The following is a 19,379-nucleotide window of genomic DNA, read 5'->3' as shown; positions in this document are numbered from 1 at the left end:
TGAATTTAGACATGGCTTTACAGCCAGTCAGGATTCAACATGCCTCATGAAACACTAGAATTCATTCTTAAAAATTCTGAAGAACATAATAAAAATTTTTGAAAATAAAACAAAAAGAAAATTACCTAATCTGAGCAACAAGATGAACTGTCAGTTGTCCAAACTCAAACAATCCCCGGCAACGGCGCCAAAAACTCTGTACGCACGTCTTAATAAATCATTTTTTTTTCATTCACAACTTCGATACAACTAACCAGCAAGTGCACTGGGTTGTCCAAGTAATAAACCTTACGTGAGTAAGGGTCGATCCCACGGAGATTGTTGGTATGAAGCAAGCTATGGTCATCTTGTAGATCTTAGTCAGGCGGATATCAAATGGTTATGGAGTTTTCGAAAATAGATAAGAAATAAACAGAGAATAAAGATAGAAATACTTATGTATATCATTGGTGAGAATTTTAGATAAACGTATAGAGATGCTTTCGTCCCTCTGAACTTCTACTTTCCTGCTGTCTTCATCCAATTAGTCCTACTCCTTTCCATGGCTGGCTTTATGTAAGGACATCACCATTGTCAATGGCTACTTTTCATCCTCTCTGTGAAAATGGTCCGATGCGCTGTCACTACATGGCTAATCATCTGGAGGCATCACCGTGGTCAATGGCTGCATCCTATCCTCTTGTGAAAATGGTCCAAATGCTCTACAGCACGGCTAATCATCTGAGGTTCTCGATCATACTGGAATAGGATTCACCCTCCTTTTGCGTCTGTCACTACGCCCAGCACTCGCGAGTTTGAAGTTCGTCACAGTCATTCAATCCCAGAATCCTACCCGGAATACCACAGACAAGGTTTAGACTTTCCGGACTCTCATGGATGCCGCCATCAATCTAGCTTATACCACGAAGATTCTGACTAAGAGATCCAAGAGATACTCATTCAATCGAAGGTAGAACGGAAGAAGTTGTCAGGCACGCGTTCATAGGGAATGATGATGATTGTCACGTTCATCACATTCATGTTGAAGTGCGAATGAATATCTTAGAAGCGAAATAAGTTGAATTGAATATAAAACAGTAGTACTTTGCATTAAATAATGAGGAACAGCAAAACTCCACACCTTAATCTATGGAGTGCAGAAACTCTACCGTTGAAAAATACATAAGTGAATTCAAGGTAAGCATGGCCGAGTGGCCAGCCTCCCATGGAGGTCTAGAGATCTAAAAATGATCAAAAGATGATCCCCCAGATCATAAGATGTCTAATACAATAGTAAAAAGTCCTATTTATACTAAACTAGTTACTAGGATTTACAGAAGTAAGTAATTGATGCATAAATCCACTTTCGGGGCCCACTTGGTGTGTGCTTGGGCTGAGCTTGAATGTTACACGTGCAGAGGCTCTTTCTGGAGTTGAACGCCAGGTTGTAACATATTTCTGGCGTTCAACTCTGGTTCGTGACGTGTTTCTGGCGTTTAACTCTAGACTGCAGCGTAAAACTGGCGTTCAACGCCCTTTTGCATCGTCTAAACTCGGCCAAAGTATAGACTATTATATATTGCTGGAAAGCCCTGGATGTCTACTTTCCAACGCAACTAGAAGCGCGCCATTTTAAGTTCTGTAGCTTCAGAAAATCTACTTTGAGTGCAGGGAGGTTAGAATCCAACAGCATCAGCAGTCCTTCTTCAACCTCTGAATCTGATTTTTGCTCAAGTCCCTCAATTTCAGCCAGAAAATACCTGAAATCACAGAAAAATACACAAACTCATAGTAAAGTCCAGAAATGTGAATTTAACATAAAAACTAATGAAAACATCCCTAAAAGTAACTAGATCCTACTAAAAACATACTAAAAACACTGCCAAAAAGCGTATAAATTATCCGCTCATCAATGAGCAAGCTTAGAGTGGAAGTCCAAACCTTCAAACAGAAGGAAGGTGAATCCTTTTATGAAGCTTGGGAAAGATACAAGCAATTGATCAGAAGGTGTCCTTCTGACATGCTTTCAGAATAGAGCATCCTATGTATATTCTATGATGGTCTGTCTGAATTGTCCAAGATGTCATTGGACCACTCTACTGGTGGATCTCTTTAACTGAAGAAGACGCCAGAAGAAGCCCAGGAACTCATTGAAATAGTTGCAAATAACCAGTTCATGTACACTTTTGAAAGAAATCCTGTGAATAATGGGATGACTCAGAAGAAAGGAGTTCTTGAGGTTGATACTCTGAATGCCACATTGGCTCAGAATAAAATATTGACTCAGCAAGTCAATATGATTTCTCAGAGTCTGACTAGAATGCAAGTTGCATCCGGCAGTACTAAAGAAGCTTCCTCTAAAGAAGAAGCTTATGATCCTGAGAATCTTGGAATGGAAGAAGTGAATTACATGGGAGAATCCTATGGGAACGCTTATATCCCTTCATGGAGGAATCACCCCAATTTCTCATGGAAGGATCAACAGAAGCCTCAACAAGGCTTCAATAACAATGGTGGGAGACCATGGTTTGGCAATAGCAAACCTTTCCCATCTTCTTCTCAGCAACAGACAGAGAATTCTAAGCAGAGCCTCTCTGACTTAGCAACCATAATCTCTGATCTAAGTAAGACCACTCATAGTTTCATGACTGAAACAAGGTCCTCCATTAGAAACTTGGAGGGACAAGTGGGTCAGCTGAGTAAAAGAGTTACTGAACTCCCTCCAAGTACTCTCCCAAGTAATACAGAAGAGAATCCAAAAAGAGAGTGCAAGACCATCAATATACCCCACACGGACAAACCTGGAGAGAGTCAAAAGGTAGTAATTTCTAGTAAGGAAGACCTCAATGGACGTCCACTGGCCACTATGAAGTTCCCTCATGAGGAACCAAAGGAATCTGAGGATCATATAGAGACCATAGAGATTCCACTGAACTTACTATTGCCATTCATGAGCTCTGATGAGTATTCCTCCTCTGAAGAGGATGAAGACATTATTGAAGAGCAAGTTGCTCTGTATCTAGGAGAAATCATGAAGATAAATGTCAAGCTATTTGGTAATGAGACTTGGGAGGATGAACCTCCATTGCTCATCAATGAACTGAATGATCTGGTTCAATTGAAATTACCTCAGAAGAGACAGGATCCTGGAAAGTTCTTAATACCTTGTACCATAGGCACCATGACATTTGAGAAGGCTCTGTGTGACCTGGGGTCAAGTATAAACCTCATGCCACTCTCTGTAATGGAGAAACTGAGGATCGTTGAGGTACAAGCTGCAAGATTCTCACTAGAACTAGCAGGCAAATCAAGGAAACAGGCTTATGGACTTGTAGAGGATGTATTAGTGAAGGTTGAAGGCTTGTACTTCCCTGACGATTTCATAATCCTAGACATTAGGAAGGATGAGGATGAATCCATTATCCTTGGAAGACCCTTCCTAGCCATAGCAAAAGTTGTGATTGATGTGGACAGAGGAGAGTTAGTCCTTCAATTGAAAGAGGACTACCTTGTGTTTAAGGCTTAAGGATCTTCTTCTGTAACTATGGAGAGGAAGCATGAAAAGCTTCTCTCAATACAGAGTCAAACAAAGCCCCACACTCAACATCTAAGGTTGGTGTTGGGAGGCCACCATCAAGCTCTGAATCTCTGTAAGGCTCTCTAAGAGCTCACTGTCAAGCTATTGAAATTAAAGAAGCGCTTATTGGGAGGCAACCCAATTTTATTTAATTATATTTATTTGTTTTCCATTGTCATTTTATGTTTTCTTTAGGTAGATGATCATGTGGAGTCACAAAAACAACTACAAAATTAAAGTGGAATCAAAAATAGCATGAAAAATAGAACACCCTAGAGGACAAGCTTACTGGCGTTTAAATGCCAATAAGGATAGCAGAATGGGCGTTTAACGCCCAGCCTGGCAGCATTCTGGGCATTAAACGCCAGAATGGGTAGCATTATGGGCATTTAATGCCAGAAAAGGGTGTCTGGCATCTGGCTGGCGTTAAACGCCAGAATTGGCAGACAGACTGGCATTTAACGCTAGAAAAGGGTGTCTGGCCAGCGTCAAACGCCAGAAAGGGGCAGCAGACTAGCGTTTAACGCCAGAAAAGGTAGCAGAGCTGGCGTTAAATGCCAGATTTGGCACACAATGGGCATTTAAATGCCAAAATAGTGCAGGGACCCAAATTCCTTGACACCTTAGGATCTGTGGACCCCACAGGATCCCCACCTACCCCACCTCTCTTCTCTCCTCTTCACACCTTTCCATAACACTCTTTCCCAAATACCCTTGACCAATCCAATCAATACCTCTTCCCCAAATACCCTTCACATATCAAATCCTACCCTCTTCTCCATACTCTCTTCACCACTCACATCCATCCATCATAAAACCCCACCTATCTCACCATTCAAATTCAAACCATTCCCCTCCCAAACCCACCCCTTCATAACCGAATTCCTCCTCTCTCTTACCCTATAAATACCTCTCCTTACCACCTTCATTTCACACATTATAAACACTTAAATCCCCCTTAGCTGAATCCACTCCTCCCCTCCATCTCCTCCATTTCTTCTTCTTCTCCTTCTTTCTTTCTTCTTTTGCTCGAGGACGAGCAAACATTTTAAGTTTGGTGTGGAAAAAGCTCTGCTTTTTGTTTCTTCATAATCATTAATGGCACCTAAGGCCGGAAAAACCTCTAGAAAGAGGAAAAGCAAGGCAATTGCTTCCAACTTTGAGTCATGGGAGATGGAAAGATTCATCTCAAAAGCCCATCACTAGAAAGAGGATGGAGCAAACAAGAGAGTCCACTCATGGACCTCAACAAGAGCATGTGGAAATTCCTCATCAAGAAATCCCTGAGATGCCTCAAGGGATGCGTTTCCCTCCACACAACTATTGGGAGCAACTCAACACTTCTTTAGGAGATTTAAGTTCTAACATTGAGCAACTAAGAATGGAGCACCAAGAGCACTCCATTATCCTCCATGAAATCAGAGAGGACCAAAAGGCCATGAGAGAGGAGTAACAAAGGCAAGGAAGAGACATAGAGGAGCTCAAGCAATCCATAAGATCTTCAAGAGGAAGAACTAGCCGCCATCACTAAGGTGGACCCATCCTTTAATTTTCTTGCTCTTATTTTTTTTGTTTTTCGATTTTAATGCTTTATGTTTTATCTATGTTTGTGTCTTTATTACATGATCATTAGTGTCTAGTTTCTATGTCTTAAAGCTATGAATGATTCCATGAATCCTGATGGATTGGAACCGAATTTTCAACACCTAAATTCACCGGCAAGTGTACCGGGTCGCATCAAGTAGTAATAACTCACTTAGAGTGAGGTTGATCCCACAGGGATTGATGGGTCAAGCAACTTTAGTGGGTGATTAATTTAGTCAAGCTAACATTGGTGAGTGATAATTGATGCAGCAGAAAGTAAATGACAAGAAAATTTAAAGTGCAAAAAGTAAATTGGGCAGAAACTTAAAAAGCAAGAAACGTAAATTGCAGAAACTTAAATGACAAGAAATGTAAATTGCAGTGAATGTAAAGGGGAGTGGGTGCTGGAAATTAAAGAAAGTAATAGATCAAGCAACTAAATTTAAATTTTAGGAAGAATAAAGGAAATTAGATGCTGGGAATTAAAACAGAATTGAAAGTATGAAGTGCAGTGAATTAAAGAATGCTCAGATAAGGAATTAAGCAACAGATCAAATTAATACCAAAACAGAAGTGTAAAATTACAGAAGAATCAAATGGAATGAAAGCTTAAATCTCAATTGTTCTCTTAGCAAAACAGAAAAGAAGAGATTGCAGAAGAAGAAGTTGAAATTGCAGAAGAGTGGAAATGAAACAGAACGCAAAACTTAGATTTGATCTTCAATTCTTCAAATTGAAAAAGAAAAATTAAAAGAGAGAGCTCTCTACTTCCTACTCTACTCCTAATGCTTCCTAATGGAGCCAGCCTCCTTACAAAAATGAAAATGATGCCTTATATAGGCTTTTTACAAAATGAAAAATGAAAAATAAAATTCTAAACAAATATTAAAATAAAATTCCTAAGCTAACTGATCCTTGTGCCTTTGAGTTAATGGGCTTGTCAAATTGGTGAAGAATTGAATTTAAATGGAATTTTGGTTCAATTTTTAGCCCATGGTGCACTCCCAGGGTCAAGCTCGGTTCATGGGGAGAGCTTAGCTTTGGTGCTTCCTTGGCCCTTTTGGTGCAGCACGACAAAGCTCTTACCAAGAGCTTAGCGCTCTCCAAGTGAGCGCTATTAGAAGCTTCCTTTTGTTTTGGAGAGAAACTCCAAGTTCGAATCCTGGGTGAGCCATAATGGAAGCATTTTCTTTGTGAAGCAAAGAGAGGTAGAGCCTTGCCTTGAGTGTGAGCTCCCTTGTTCGAACCTTGGAGAGAGCATCTCAGCCAATTTCCTTTGTGAAGAGTAGCGTTCCTTTCTTGTTAGCACAAGGCCCCCATTTCGAATCCTGGTGAAGCCACTTTGGTCTTTTTTTGCTTGTTTTTGGTCCTTAAAGATGCCTTTCACTCGTGCCTCAATTTTGTGCCAAATATGGATTCCCATATATTGTTGGAAAGCTCTAAATTTCAGCTTTCCAACGCAACTAGAAGAACATCAATTGGACGTTTGTAGCTCAAGTTATGGCCCTTTGAAGGAGGTATGGTCATGTTGTGAGCGCCCAAGCTTAACTTAGTGAAAAATTTTGCTTCCAAGCTACTTTTTTTTTTCACGATAAAGCTAGGCTCTTGTGGGCAACCGAGCTTTGAGTGCTGATTGCCAATCTCCTTTAATTTAGTCATGGGCCACACTTTTAGAAGCGTGGCATAAGGCTCCAAAGTGTGCTCCAACTTCAAAGTGTGCCCGAAAGCTCTTTTTTTCTCCTTTTTAGCTTATTTTGTGCTTCTTTACTTATTTTTATTCTTATTTCCTAGAAGATTTATAAAATTAAAAGATCAAAGAAATATACCAATTAAGTACAAAAGCATTTAATATTTAAGCACAAATCATCAATTTCTTGTATGAAAAAGCATAGAAAAACATGACATGGTGATATGTCATCAAATCCCTCACCTTTCTTAAATGAAAAATGTTTTTAATTGCAAAAGAATAAGAAGTGCATAGTTTCGAAAATTATCTTGAAGTTAGCTTAATTATTTTGATGTGGTGACAATACTTTTTGTTTTCTAAATGAAGTGCATATTTTTGATATTGTTGTTTATGAATGTTAAAATTGTTGGCTTTTGAAAGAATAATGAAAAAAGAGAAATGTTATTGACCATCTGAAAAATCATAAAATTGATTCTTGAAGCAAGAAAAAGCAGTGAAAAACAAAACTTGCGGAAAAAATGGCGAAAAAGAAAAAGAAAGAAAAAAAGAAAAAGCAAGCAGAAAAAGCCAATAGCTCTTTAAACCAAGAGGCAAGAGAAAAAAGCCAATAACCCTTTAAACTAAAAGGCAAGGGTAAAAAGGATCCAAGGCTTTGAGCAATAATGGATAGGAGGGCCCAAAGGAATAAAATCCTGGCCTAAGTTGCTAAATCAAGTTGTCCCTAACCATGTGCTTGTGGCGTGAAGGTGTCAAGTGAAAAGCTTGAGACTGAGCAGCTAAAGTCGTGGTCCAAAGCAAAAAAAGAGTGTGCTTAAGAGCTCTGGATACCTCTAACAGGGGACTCTAGCAAAGCTGAGTCACAATCTGAAAAGGTTCACCCAGTTATGTGTCTATGGCATTTATGTATCTGGTTGTAATACTGGAAAACAAAATGCTTAGAGTCACGGCCAAGACTCATAAAGTAGCTGTATTCAAGAATCAACATAGTGAACTAGGAGAATCAATAATACTATCTGAATTCTGAGTTCCTATGGATGCCAATCATTCTGAACTTCAAAGGATAAGTGAGATGCCAAAACTGTTCAAAAGCAAAAAGTTACTAGCCCCGCTCATCTAATTGAAACTAATCTTCACTGATGTTTTTGAAACCGATTGTATATTCTCTTCTTTTTATCCTATTTTGTTTTTAGTTGCTTGGGGACAAGCAACAATTTAAGTTTGGTGTTGTGATGAGTGGATAATTTATACCCTTTTTGGCATTGTTTTTACATAGTTTTTAGTATGTTTTAGTTAGTTTTTATTATATTTTTATTAATTTTTATTGAAAAATCACATTTCTGAAATTTAATGAGTTATTATGTTTTTCTGTGATTTTAGGTATTTTCTGGCTGAAATTGAGGGACCTGAGCAAAAATCTGATTCAGAGGCTGAAAAAGGACTGCAGATGCTGTTGGATTCTGACCCTCCTGCGCTCGAAATAGATTTTCTGGAGCTTCAGAAACCCAATTAGCACGCTCTCAATTGAGTTGGAAAGTAGACATCCTGGGATTTCCAGAAATATATAATAGTCCATACTTTGCCCGAGATTGGATGGCCCAAACTGACGTTCAAAGACAGCCTAAAACATTCTGGCGTAAAACGCCCAAACTGGCACCAGAATTAGAGTTAAACGCCCAAACTGGCACCAAAGCTGGCGTTCAACTCCAAGAACAGCCTAAGCACAAAAAAGCTTCAATGCTCAGCCCAAGCACACACCAAGTGGGCCCCGGAAGTGGATTTCTGCACTATTTGGACTTAGTTACTCATTTTCTGTAAACCCTAGTGTTCCGAGGGTTACCTGAAACTGTAGGCCGATCTCGGATGAGATCTTCTATACTGGTCAGAGATGACGTGTCCGGCTGGCTGGTGGCAGCCGGAGCTATTGTATGTGACTTGTTGGACTGGCTTCACTTCTGATTCTTGGTCACCGGAGGGTGGGGGGTACCTGCAAGAGACTCCGATGCTTAAGTTAGCACGGGTATTAAGTAGGTTTATTGTAGAATCAGAGTATGAGTTATACCTGGGTGCTCCAGTGTATTTATAATGGTTGTAGAGTGACCTTTCTAGATAAGATAAGTTAGTTATCTTATCCTATCTTATCTTCTCTTTGGGTGAGGTCAGCTTATCTTCAACGGAACTGCCCTTCTGTCTGTAGGCTTGGGCTGCCTTTGGATTGGGCTGTGTTCCTTTGTTTGGGCCTTCTTGGGCCTTCCTGTCAATTTGGCCGACCTCTTTTGTAAAGAGGTCGGATAGCTCGACCCAGTGTATGAACAGTGCCCCTGCTTGAGCTCGGTCTTTTTGTTGAGGTCGAGTCTTTAACTTCGGTCCTTCTAGTGAAGCCGAACTCAAGCATTTTGTCGATTCCTTTCTTTGTAGAGCCTTTTTTGAATGTGGAATGTTTTCCTTTAAAAGCGCGCACTTTTATATCAACGCTTTGGGAACGTGCGAGGGTTTAATGCCCTCATTAATTGACTTCAAATGCCCCATTTCCTTTGGTTTGAATTTTGCCATCAGAAACGGTTTCTCTTCTTCATTCTTCTTCGTAACTTCTCCCTTTACTCTCTCGCTTTCTGTTTCTTTCCTAGAGTTCATAGTTCTTTCCTGCGATGCCAGCGCTGCCACTGCTTTTGTGGAAGAAGGGTGATTCTGGATTTCTCTTTCCGTTCTTTGAATTTTTCCGTTTCGCGGGGTAGCTCTGTCGTTTCTGCTCTTCAGCTTTCTTTCGAGGTTTTCTTCTATTTTCCAGGTTTGATTTTTCTACCTCTATCACTTTTTATGTCTGATTTTGAGAAAGTTTGGATCTTTTCTGCTTTTTTACCGTGCCTGATTGTTGCGTGTTCTGGAATTTCTTCGCCGTTTGTGTGAGTTTTTTCGCCTTCCCTGTTGCTCGATGCTTTTTAGGGTTTTTTGCATGTTGCCGTCATTTCTGTTTGTGTTTCTGATGATGGTTTTGGAATGATGATTTTGTTTGATTCTGAAAAAAGGTTTGTGTCTTTGACGATTTCCGCTTGGCCTGTCTGATGTTGGTGATGCTTTTTGCTGATATACTGTAGAAAGATAGTGGCTTGGATGACTTTTGTGTTTTTACTTCCTTTGTTTCATTTGAAACCTTTCTTTTCTTATTTGATGAATGCTGGGATGTAGGCTGTAGGAATTTCTTGAAACCTTGCTTTGTTTCTGCCTCCAAAGGATGCCCCAGGACTTTGGTTTGAATCTTGGGGTTTTCCTTTTCTACTTGTTCGTCTGTGTCATTTTAGTCAAGTGGTTTTGCCCCTTGTCCAAGATGTTTTTCAGTAATCCAATCTTCTTTTCTTATTTGTAGGATTAGTCAGCGCCATGTCTTCTCGCAATAACATTGTAGAGGTGTCTTCCAAAGTTTCCGAGGGGATTTCCAATTGGCTGGACTCCCTTGTCTTAATGTGTGTCTCTGTCGTGGATGTTGAATTTTATGTAGAGCTGAGGAAATGTCATAGGATTTGTGGTAGCAGTGCTCGGGAGAGGGATTATGAGCTTGTAGCTCCTGACTCTGATGAGAGGGCTTGTTTTCCTACTTTCGTCGAGGGGGAACGTCCCTTCTTCTACGCCTATGAATATTTCTTCAGCCAGTTGGACGTTACTTTTCCATTTACTGCTTTTGAGACCGACTTGTTGTGGTCATGTAATATTGCTCCATCCCAGCTTCATCCGAATTCCTGGGGTTTTATCAAAATATTTCAACTGCTTTGCCAAGAGTTAGGCGTAACACTTTCTGAAACTCTTTTCCTCTATCTTTTTGTCTCGGCCAAGCCTGGAGGTTCTTCCAAAAAGAAAGCTTCTTGGGTTTCTTTCAGATCGGCCCAGGGGCATAAAGTTTTTGCCATGTATGCTGAGTCCTTTAAAGATTTTAAGAATTATTTCTTCCGAGTCCGTGCTGTTGAGGGGGTCCACCCCTTTTTTCTTGATGAGAATGACGAGCCTGCTTTTCCTCTAGAGTGGCAAAAGAATGTGAGAGTGACACGTTATACATGGGAGATGCTTAATGAGGTTGAGCGGGCTTTTGTAGTTGTTCTTGAAAATTTGTGGGGGGAACCACCCCATCTGGATACAAAAAGATTCTTGAGTGATCCATCTTTGGTTCGAACTACTTTGGGTACTGTCTGACTTGTTTTTATACTTGTTTCTGAGCTTTTCTTCTCCTATGTTGTAACTTGTCATTTATGGTTGATTCTGTATTTTCAGAGATGTTGAAAAACAATGATTCCATGAAGGCCTACAAGAAGGCGAAGAAGGCTGCTGCTGCTCAAAACATCTCGACCAAGGCGGCCGGAGAGGGATCTTCTCAAGTTCTTGTGAAGCCGCCCGTGCCAAGTTCTCCTGGGCCAAGGAAGGTGATCCCCACTCTTCGAGTTCGCCTGACTGATCCTCCACAGACTTCTGCCATTGCTTCTGGTGCTCCTCCCAACAAGAAACAGAAAACAATTGAGGCCTTTAACCTTGACGCCCCTGATTTTAATGCAATTGAATTCGTAGATCAGCAAATCGGTCCCTACGGTACCCTCCCCATGGATGATGTGTCAATCCTTCGCCATCTGGATTTTATGACCCGAAACAATGTTAAAATGGCATATATGGGGGCTGCCCTGTACCGAACTGCTCAGAATCTTCCTCTCCATGCTACCAAGGAGTTTATGGAGGAGGCTAAACAGGAGTTCGACCGAATGAAGGGCCTGAAGGAAGAGCTTGAGGTAAAGGTAGCCAAGTTGGAGAAGGATCTGGAGAACAAAAAGGCGAGTTCCCTTGCTCTGGCAGCTTCTGTGCGGTTGGCCGAGGATACGGCATTGAGGCATAAGGACAGTTATGTGACATCTTATTAGGAGGTGGTGCGCCTGAGGGAGAAGTTGGAGAATGCGCGAGCTGATTACTCCGAGCTCCAAGGTCTTCTTGTTGGCAGCGTAACTGCTGCCTATGAGAGCTTGAGGGAGCAGGTTCAGATTATTGCTCCCGAGGCCGACCTTACTCTTTTCAGCCTGGATAATATTGTGAGGGATGGTAAGATTGTCCCTGATGACCAGGATGATGATGATGTTGAACCTCCCCCTGTGTCTTCTGTCAAAGTGTCAGCCTCTTCAGTTCCTCCAGTTGTGTCTGACCCGGATTGCCAGATTCTGAACCGGGATGATGAAACCATGGATGCTGTCCCCATTCAGACTCGGCCTCCTTCTCCCCGTACTGATGCTGCCGGGAAGGCTCCCGATCTTTGCTGATTTCTCTTTGGTTATTTGTGTAGTTGGCCCGGCTTGTGGGCTTTGAAACTCTTTATTTGTAGTTTGAATATTTTGCTGACTGTTGATATTCCTTTTGGTTGCTTGTTTAGCAACTTCTATCTTGAAAAAACAACAAGTAGCTTTTATGCTTTTGATCCTGACCCCGAAGCTTTATAATATTGTATCTCATATCATGGTTGTTTGTCTTAGCATTTTTTGAAAATGTCGGAGCCTTCGGCCTCTTTGAATTGAGCTGGATCCTTTGTGGTCGTGAAGGGGTGGTTCCAACTTGTTTCTTGGTTTTCTTGCTTCTTGCTTGTATCTCTATCGATCCATAGCCATTTTCTTTGCGTTGGTCCTCTTTCCAGTTACTTTTGCAGTCCTCTGTCTTGGACCTTTGTTAGGTCTTTTTCAGAGACTACTTTATAACTCTTTTTGTAGGAGGTCGACTTCTTTATGTCGTCCTTTTCCAAGTTATTTTTGTAATCCTCTTTTTTGGACTTTTGTCAGGTCTCTTTCAGGGATTACTTTTATAACTTGTTTGTAGGGGACCGACTTCGTTAGGTCGATCTCTTCTAAGTTATTTTTGTAATCCTCTTTCTTGGACCTTTGTCAGGTCTCTTTCAGGGATTGCTTTTATAACTTGTTTGTAGGGGACCGACTTCGTTAGGTCGATCTCTTCTAAGTTATTTTTGTAATCCTCTTTCTTGGACCTTTGTCAGGTCTCTTTCAGGGATTACTTTTATAACTTGTTTGTAGAAGACCGACTTCGTTAGGTCGATCTCTTCTAAATTATTTTTGTAATCCTCTTTCTTGGACCTTTGTCAGGTCTCTTTCAGGGATTACTTTTATAACTTGTTTGTAGGGGACCAACTTCGTTAGGTCGATCTCTTCTAAGTTATTTTTGTAATCCTCTTTCTTGGACCTTTGTCAGGTCTCTTTCAGGGATTACTTTTATAACTCGTTTGTAGGAGACCGACTTCGTTAGGTCGATCTCTTCTAAGTTATAGCAATTCCTCTTTTATAGGGTTGGCCAGACCTCTTTCCAGGGATTTGCTGATAACTTGGGTTGACTTGGTCCGACTTCTTAACGTCGGCCAGTCTTTAAGTTATTATTTAGCAATCCATAAGACCTCGTCAGGTTCTATTTCAGATCACTTTCGATAACTTCTTACATTATTCTGTGTTCATCTTTGCCGATTTGTAGAAGCTGGTTTCTGTCTTTGTTTGGTCGACCTTTAGATGAATCGCGTTTTCATCTTTATTGGTCTTCCATCTGATGACAAGTCATCCTAGCCTATTTTAGCTAGTCTTTTTCTTTTGTTTTCATTAGAATTATGCACTTTCTTGAACTACAAGCAAGCTAATTGAGTAGATTTTCATGTTTCCCTTGATTGAACCAACCATATATGAATTCATGCCATTTCATGAGGTTTTATGCTATATTTGTTGCATATTATGAAAGAATGAAGATCTCATGATTTTGAGCATAGCTTTGATGAGTTTGGTTGATTAATGATAGGTGAAGAAAGCTTGGAGAAAGGTTGAAGCAAAGAGGAATGGCTAGGAGTGAAGAGAGGACAATGGAATAAGTGAAATTGAACCAGGAGGCATGAAGTTAGCCCCAACGTTAGCCCCCTAACTTTGAGGCTAACGTTGGGCATGAAGATCACTCCCTGGGCTCCCCACGTTTGAGCCAACGTTAGCCCCCTAACTTGGAGGCTAACGTTGGCAAGAGAAACTTGAAATTCATCCCTGGGCCAGCCAACGTTTGCGCCAACGTTAGCCCCCTAACTTGGAGGCTAACGTTGGCACATGAATTACAAAGGGGGAGAAGGCCAACGTTTGCGCCAACGTTAGCCCCCTAACTTGGAGGCTAACGTTGGCGCCACACACCACAAGGCATACAAGGGGTATACTTCCAACAAGAATAACTTGAGCTACAGAGCTCCAAATGAGGTGATTCAAGAAGCATTGGAAAGTAGGAATCAAGAGCTTTCCAAGCATATATGGCACTGCATGGTGGACACTAAAATTGAGGGAGAAAACTGCCCCGCAATGTGCATAAACGAACATGGTGGCAACCTGCAGTGAGGCCAACTGACCTCTGCACCTTCAAAGGAGTATAACTCGAGCTGTAGAGCTCCAAATAATGTTCTCCCAACGGCATTGGAAAGTAGACATCCAGGGCTTTCCAACAATGTATAATAGTATGGGGTGGACAATACATTTGAGCCTCCAGAACTGGCGTTTTCGCCAACGTTTGAGGGCTAACGTTACCTCAAACGCTGCACACCAAAGCCAGCGACCATGCCCTCTTCAAATGATCATAACTTGAGTTGTAGATGTCCAATTGAAGTGATTCCAAGTGGGTTAGAAAGCTGACTTTCAGAGCTTTCCAACCATATATGATAGTCTATATTGGGCATAAAATTGGCAACATGACAAGAGGACAAAGTTGGCGCCATAAATGTGTATAAGGGAGGCCAACGTTAGGGTCAAAGTTAGACCCCTAACGTTGGCACCAACGTCCATACCAGCAGATTGTGTTTGCTGATGTGAAAAGTTGGCCCCTAACTTTGGCTCAAACTTTAGGTCCAACTTTGGCTAACCTCAAACCCGGTTCAATTGGTTCACTTTGGTTCTTCTTCAAACTTCAAGAGCAATCAACCAAGGCCTCTTTCAACCCAATTCCATCAAGAGCAAAGACCCAATTGACACCACTCAGAGGCACAAGAGATAGTTAGAATAGAAATTTCATTTTAATTGTAATTTGTTTTGAATTTCATTTTCATTTTAAAAATGCCTATAAATAGGCATCTGTTTCATATTTGTAGGGGGGCTGGCTCCAGAAGGGAGCACGAGGATTCAAGAGCTCTCTTTAAATTTTCTTTTCTTTGTTTTTGAATCTTGGGTTGAGAATTGAAGAAATTATGTTTCAATCTCACCTTGAGAATTCTCTCTGTTTACTTGTCAGCATAATTTCAGTGAATTGTGATTTGAATCAAAACTCTCTTTACTGCTTTCTCCTCTATTTTCTTCTGCAATTATTCTCTGTTGGGTCAAGGAAGGAATTGAGATCTAGACTTGGTCTCTAGTCTCATCCAACCCCTGAGATCTTCAACCTCTCATTTAGATTTTGCAATTGAGCCAAGTTGCTCTCTGTTTTGATTTTAAAGTGATTTTCCAAATCTGTTGAACCTGCTGCATCTTTTACTTCTCTGTTTGATTGTCATTTACACTTCCGTGTTTGATTTCATGAATCCCAGTACCTAATTTCCTTTATTCTTCTTGCAATTTAACTTTCTAATTACTTGATCTACTGCTTTCTTTTAATTTCCAGCACCCACTCCCTTTTAATTTCATGCAATTTACATTTCTTGCAATTTAAGATTCTTGCAATTTACATTTCTTGCTCTTTAAGTTTCAATGCAATTTACTTTCTGCACTTTAATTTTCCTTGTCATTCACATTCTGTTGGCTTCAATTGTCACTCAAATCACTCAATGTTAGCTTGACTAAACTAATCACCCACTAAAGTTGCTTGATCCATCAATCCCTGTGGGATCGACCTCACTCCCGTGAGTTATTATTACTTGATGCGACCCGGTGCACTTGCCGGTTAGATTTGTGTGTTTTGGGAGAAATTTGTTTTCACCAAAATACTCATCAAGTTTTTGGCGCCGTTGCCGGGGATTGATTAGATCAACAATGATTAAGTGGGTGAGAAGTCTAGATCAAGCATTTTCTTTATTTTTGTTTTCCATTTCAAAGTGAAACCAAGGTGTTTGAGTTTTTGCCTCACTAAGAAATTCTCATCTCTGATATGAGTAATTTCAATTTTCATTGATGTTTGCAAAATACAAATGGAGTTCAACTCATCATTTGGTCAAACAAAATTTTATGGGATATCACCCACCATCACCAATCTCTAATGATGGCTGGGGATATCACCAAGAAACTTCAAATTCTGGGCACTCCAATTTATGGAGCTATGCTTCAGAACCACAAGATGAGAAAGAAAATCATATGGGATATTTCCCTCCACCACAAAATGATGCAAGTCATAATTCTAATGGTGGCTGGGAAGGGAATTCTAGTGCTCCATATGATATTCATCCAAAGATATCATCACTTGACCATACTTCAACCGAAAGCCCCTTTCAAAACTCACCACCCACACAAACTTCCATGAACCACTCATGGTTTTCAGAATTTGAGTCTAGGTTCAACAGAATGGCGGAGGAATATCAACAATCCTGGAGGGAACGAGAAATCCTTTCTCAGGAGACAGATAAGCAATTGGAGGACACAGATAAACGCTTAGAACTACTAAGCAAGGAAAATGAAGGCCAATTGATGGATATGAAGGAGAAAGTGGAAGAGCAAGATAAGGAGGCCACTGCATCAAGTGAACTTTCAATGAAGAATGAGGTGGTTGAACCTGAAACTGCACTTGAGATGACAAGAGAACATGAAAACTCACAACTCTCACAAACCTCCCTAGACCAAAATGCCTCAACATCTGAATCCATGATTGAAAGGTATGACGAGGAGATGAAGAAATATTGGGAAGATCGACAAACCTCCCCCATGATAGAGCGAATGAAACAAATGTTGGGTGTAAAAGAGGAAGTGGAGGAGCAAGAAAGTGAAGAAGTCATTCCAAACTCAAGTGAGGCAGAAAAGTACATAAAGGAGGAGTTCATGGAACCACCAATACAAAAGGCTCTGGATGAATACAAAACTCCAAAAATCACACAACCACCAAGACTTGGATTCAAAGAAGTGAAGGCAATTGACAAAAGCACCGAAAAGAGGATTGCGACCAAACCACCAAGGACAACATTCAAGAGGAGGTCAACCACAAGCAATCCAACCCCTGGACCAATAGCAGGCAAGCTCAATCAAGCCATATACAACAAAAAGCTTGCTGAGAGGAAACCAAGACAGGGGGCAATAGCTGAATCTTCTCCTCCTTTGAAGTCATTTCTCTTAACAAATTGGAAGAAGAGGAAGAAAGTAAAGAACAGGTAGACAGTAGGTACATTTCTTCTCCTTGCTTTGTTTAAATTTCAATAAATTGGCATATGATCACATTATAAGTTTGGTGTTGCCCTGCAACAAACTGTTTTCCATCTTCATGGATGATTGCATCAATTTTACATGAAAGTGACACACCAAGATTCTAAGTTTGGTGTGCCACCTATTTTTCTATGCAAATCAATCCAGCAACATCACTTGTCTGTATAATCATATTGCCTTTTACAGTGTTATTTTTCTTCTTAGTTGGATAATTTTTGTTTTCTCTTTGTTTCATTTATTTACTTGTTTTTAATGCTTTCCTTCATTAACTGTTTTTGTTAATACATCACCAAGACATCCTTATTCATAACAGACTCTTCATTTGGTGATTGTATTTAACATATAACAGTTTCTTTTGTTTAGTTTTAGTTCAAATAAATTGACATATGGTTGCATTCTAAGTTTGGTGTTGCTATGCAACAAAATTTAGTTCCAATTCTTACAAGATACTTGCATTAATTCCAAGTGAAAGTGTCACACTAAGTTTGGTGTGCCACTTATCTTCTATGCAAAGTATTATGCTCACCTTCTTAAGTATGCAATCACAATGTCTCTGTCTCGTGTGCCTTGATTATTATCTTTAATTTTGCTTGCTTGAAACACATGTACTACTAACATTCCTTGTGTAAGACATTCATGATCCATCTTAGCCCCATAGCCACGGTTCTAATAGTTGCTTGAGGATGAGCAAGCATTTTGAGTTTGGTATGGGAAGGAGGAGAATGGGAGGAAAATGACAACAATAGAGAAGATGAACTACAAGGTTGTAAAGTTCCTTTTCCTCTCATTTGTTTCAAGCACTATAAACTGCATGATTGTCTTTACCTTCTCTGTATGCATGTGTGTATGAAAAGGCATAGTTTGATTTCTAAATTGCAACATGGTGCTGTGCCATTGTGATTACCAACTTGAGTTTTGTGAATTCAAAAGCAGTAAAGCATCATGATCATAAACAAACAAGGAACTAAAGAAGAGTTTAGCATGTGCATACAAGTATTGGAAAGCTAGTATGATTAATTGTTGCTCAATTGCATTGGATTTTATTTAATTGAAGTTTTCATCTAGTACAATTTGTGAAATCTTTTGAAAATCATGAAAACCTTGAAGAAGCAAATACAATTAAAGCAAGAAAAGTAAAAGGGAAAGAATGAGAAAGCTGAAGGCTCTGAGTACCAATGGCAATTTATTTGTTAAGTACTTGTGGTGTTTATGTATCAAGCCAAATGCTTGAAAACAAAACACTTAGAAGTCAAGGCTAGGCTCAAAGTGCAAAAGCACTCCCTCAAAGCTCAAGGCTCTGAGCATCAATGATTAGAGAGTCAAGAAAAGAAAAGAAAAATGAGCTTAATGAAGTCCTCTAATTAAATGCTTGTGGTGCTTATGTATTAAGTGGTAATACTTGAAAACAAAGCATTTAGAAGTCGTAGCTTTGTTATCAACTCATGGGGCAAAGCACCCAAAAGGAGAAGCTAATAAGAGAATCAAAAGCTTGTTTCAAGGAAGAAATATAAGAAAAAGATTTCATAAATTGAGCTAGATGGAAGCATCAATCATTTACATTTCTTTTGTGATTGTAGCATGCTTAGAAAACTAGCTTACCATGAACATTGAGTTGCTATTCTTCTTGCCTTGGATTGTCAATCTTTATTGCATGATTCTTTTCTTGCTTGGGGACAAGCAAGCTTTAAGTTTGGTGTTGTGATGACAAGTCATCCTAGCCTATTTTAGCTAGTCTTTTTCTTTTGTTTTCATTAGAATTATGCAATTTCTTGAACTACAAGCAAGCTAATTGAGTAGATTTTCATGTTTCCCTTGATTGAACTAACCATATATGAATTCATGCCATTTCATGAGGTTTTATGCTATATTTGTTGCATATTATGAAAGAATGAAGATCTCATGATTTTGAGCATAGCTTTGATGAGTTTGGTTGATTAATGATAGGTGAAGAAAGCTTGGAGAAAGGTTGAAGCAAAGAGGAATGGCTAGGAGTGAAGAGAGGACAATGGAATAAGTGAAATTGAACCAGGAGGCATGAAGTTAGCCCCAACGTTAGCCCCCTAACTTTGAGGCTAACGTTGGGCATGAAGATCACTCCCTGGGCTCCCCACGTTTGAGCCAATGTTAGCCCCCTAACTTGGAGGCTAACGTTGGCAAGAGAAACTTGAAATTCATCCCTGGGCCA

General features: G+C 40.1%; 1 non-coding gene across 1 annotated transcript; it reads right to left on the bottom strand.

Moving 5' to 3' along the window:
- Positions 1-1,897: 1,897 nt before the first annotated feature.
- LOC148564569 (small nucleolar RNA R71) lies at positions 1,898-2,005 on the bottom strand. Its single transcript, XR_015883959.1, has one exon. It is a non-coding gene; the product is annotated as a small nucleolar RNA R71 (small nucleolar RNA).
- Between the last annotated feature and the right edge of the window lie 17,374 nt (positions 2,006-19,379).

Source organism: Arachis ipaensis, chromosome B5 (assembly GCF_059453495.1).
Source record: "Arachis ipaensis isolate K30076 ecotype BB chromosome B5, ASM5945349v1, whole genome shotgun sequence".
Classification (NCBI taxonomy): Eukaryota; Viridiplantae; Streptophyta; class Magnoliopsida; order Fabales; family Fabaceae; genus Arachis; species Arachis ipaensis.
This window is presented reverse-complemented; position numbering and strand designations above follow the sequence as displayed.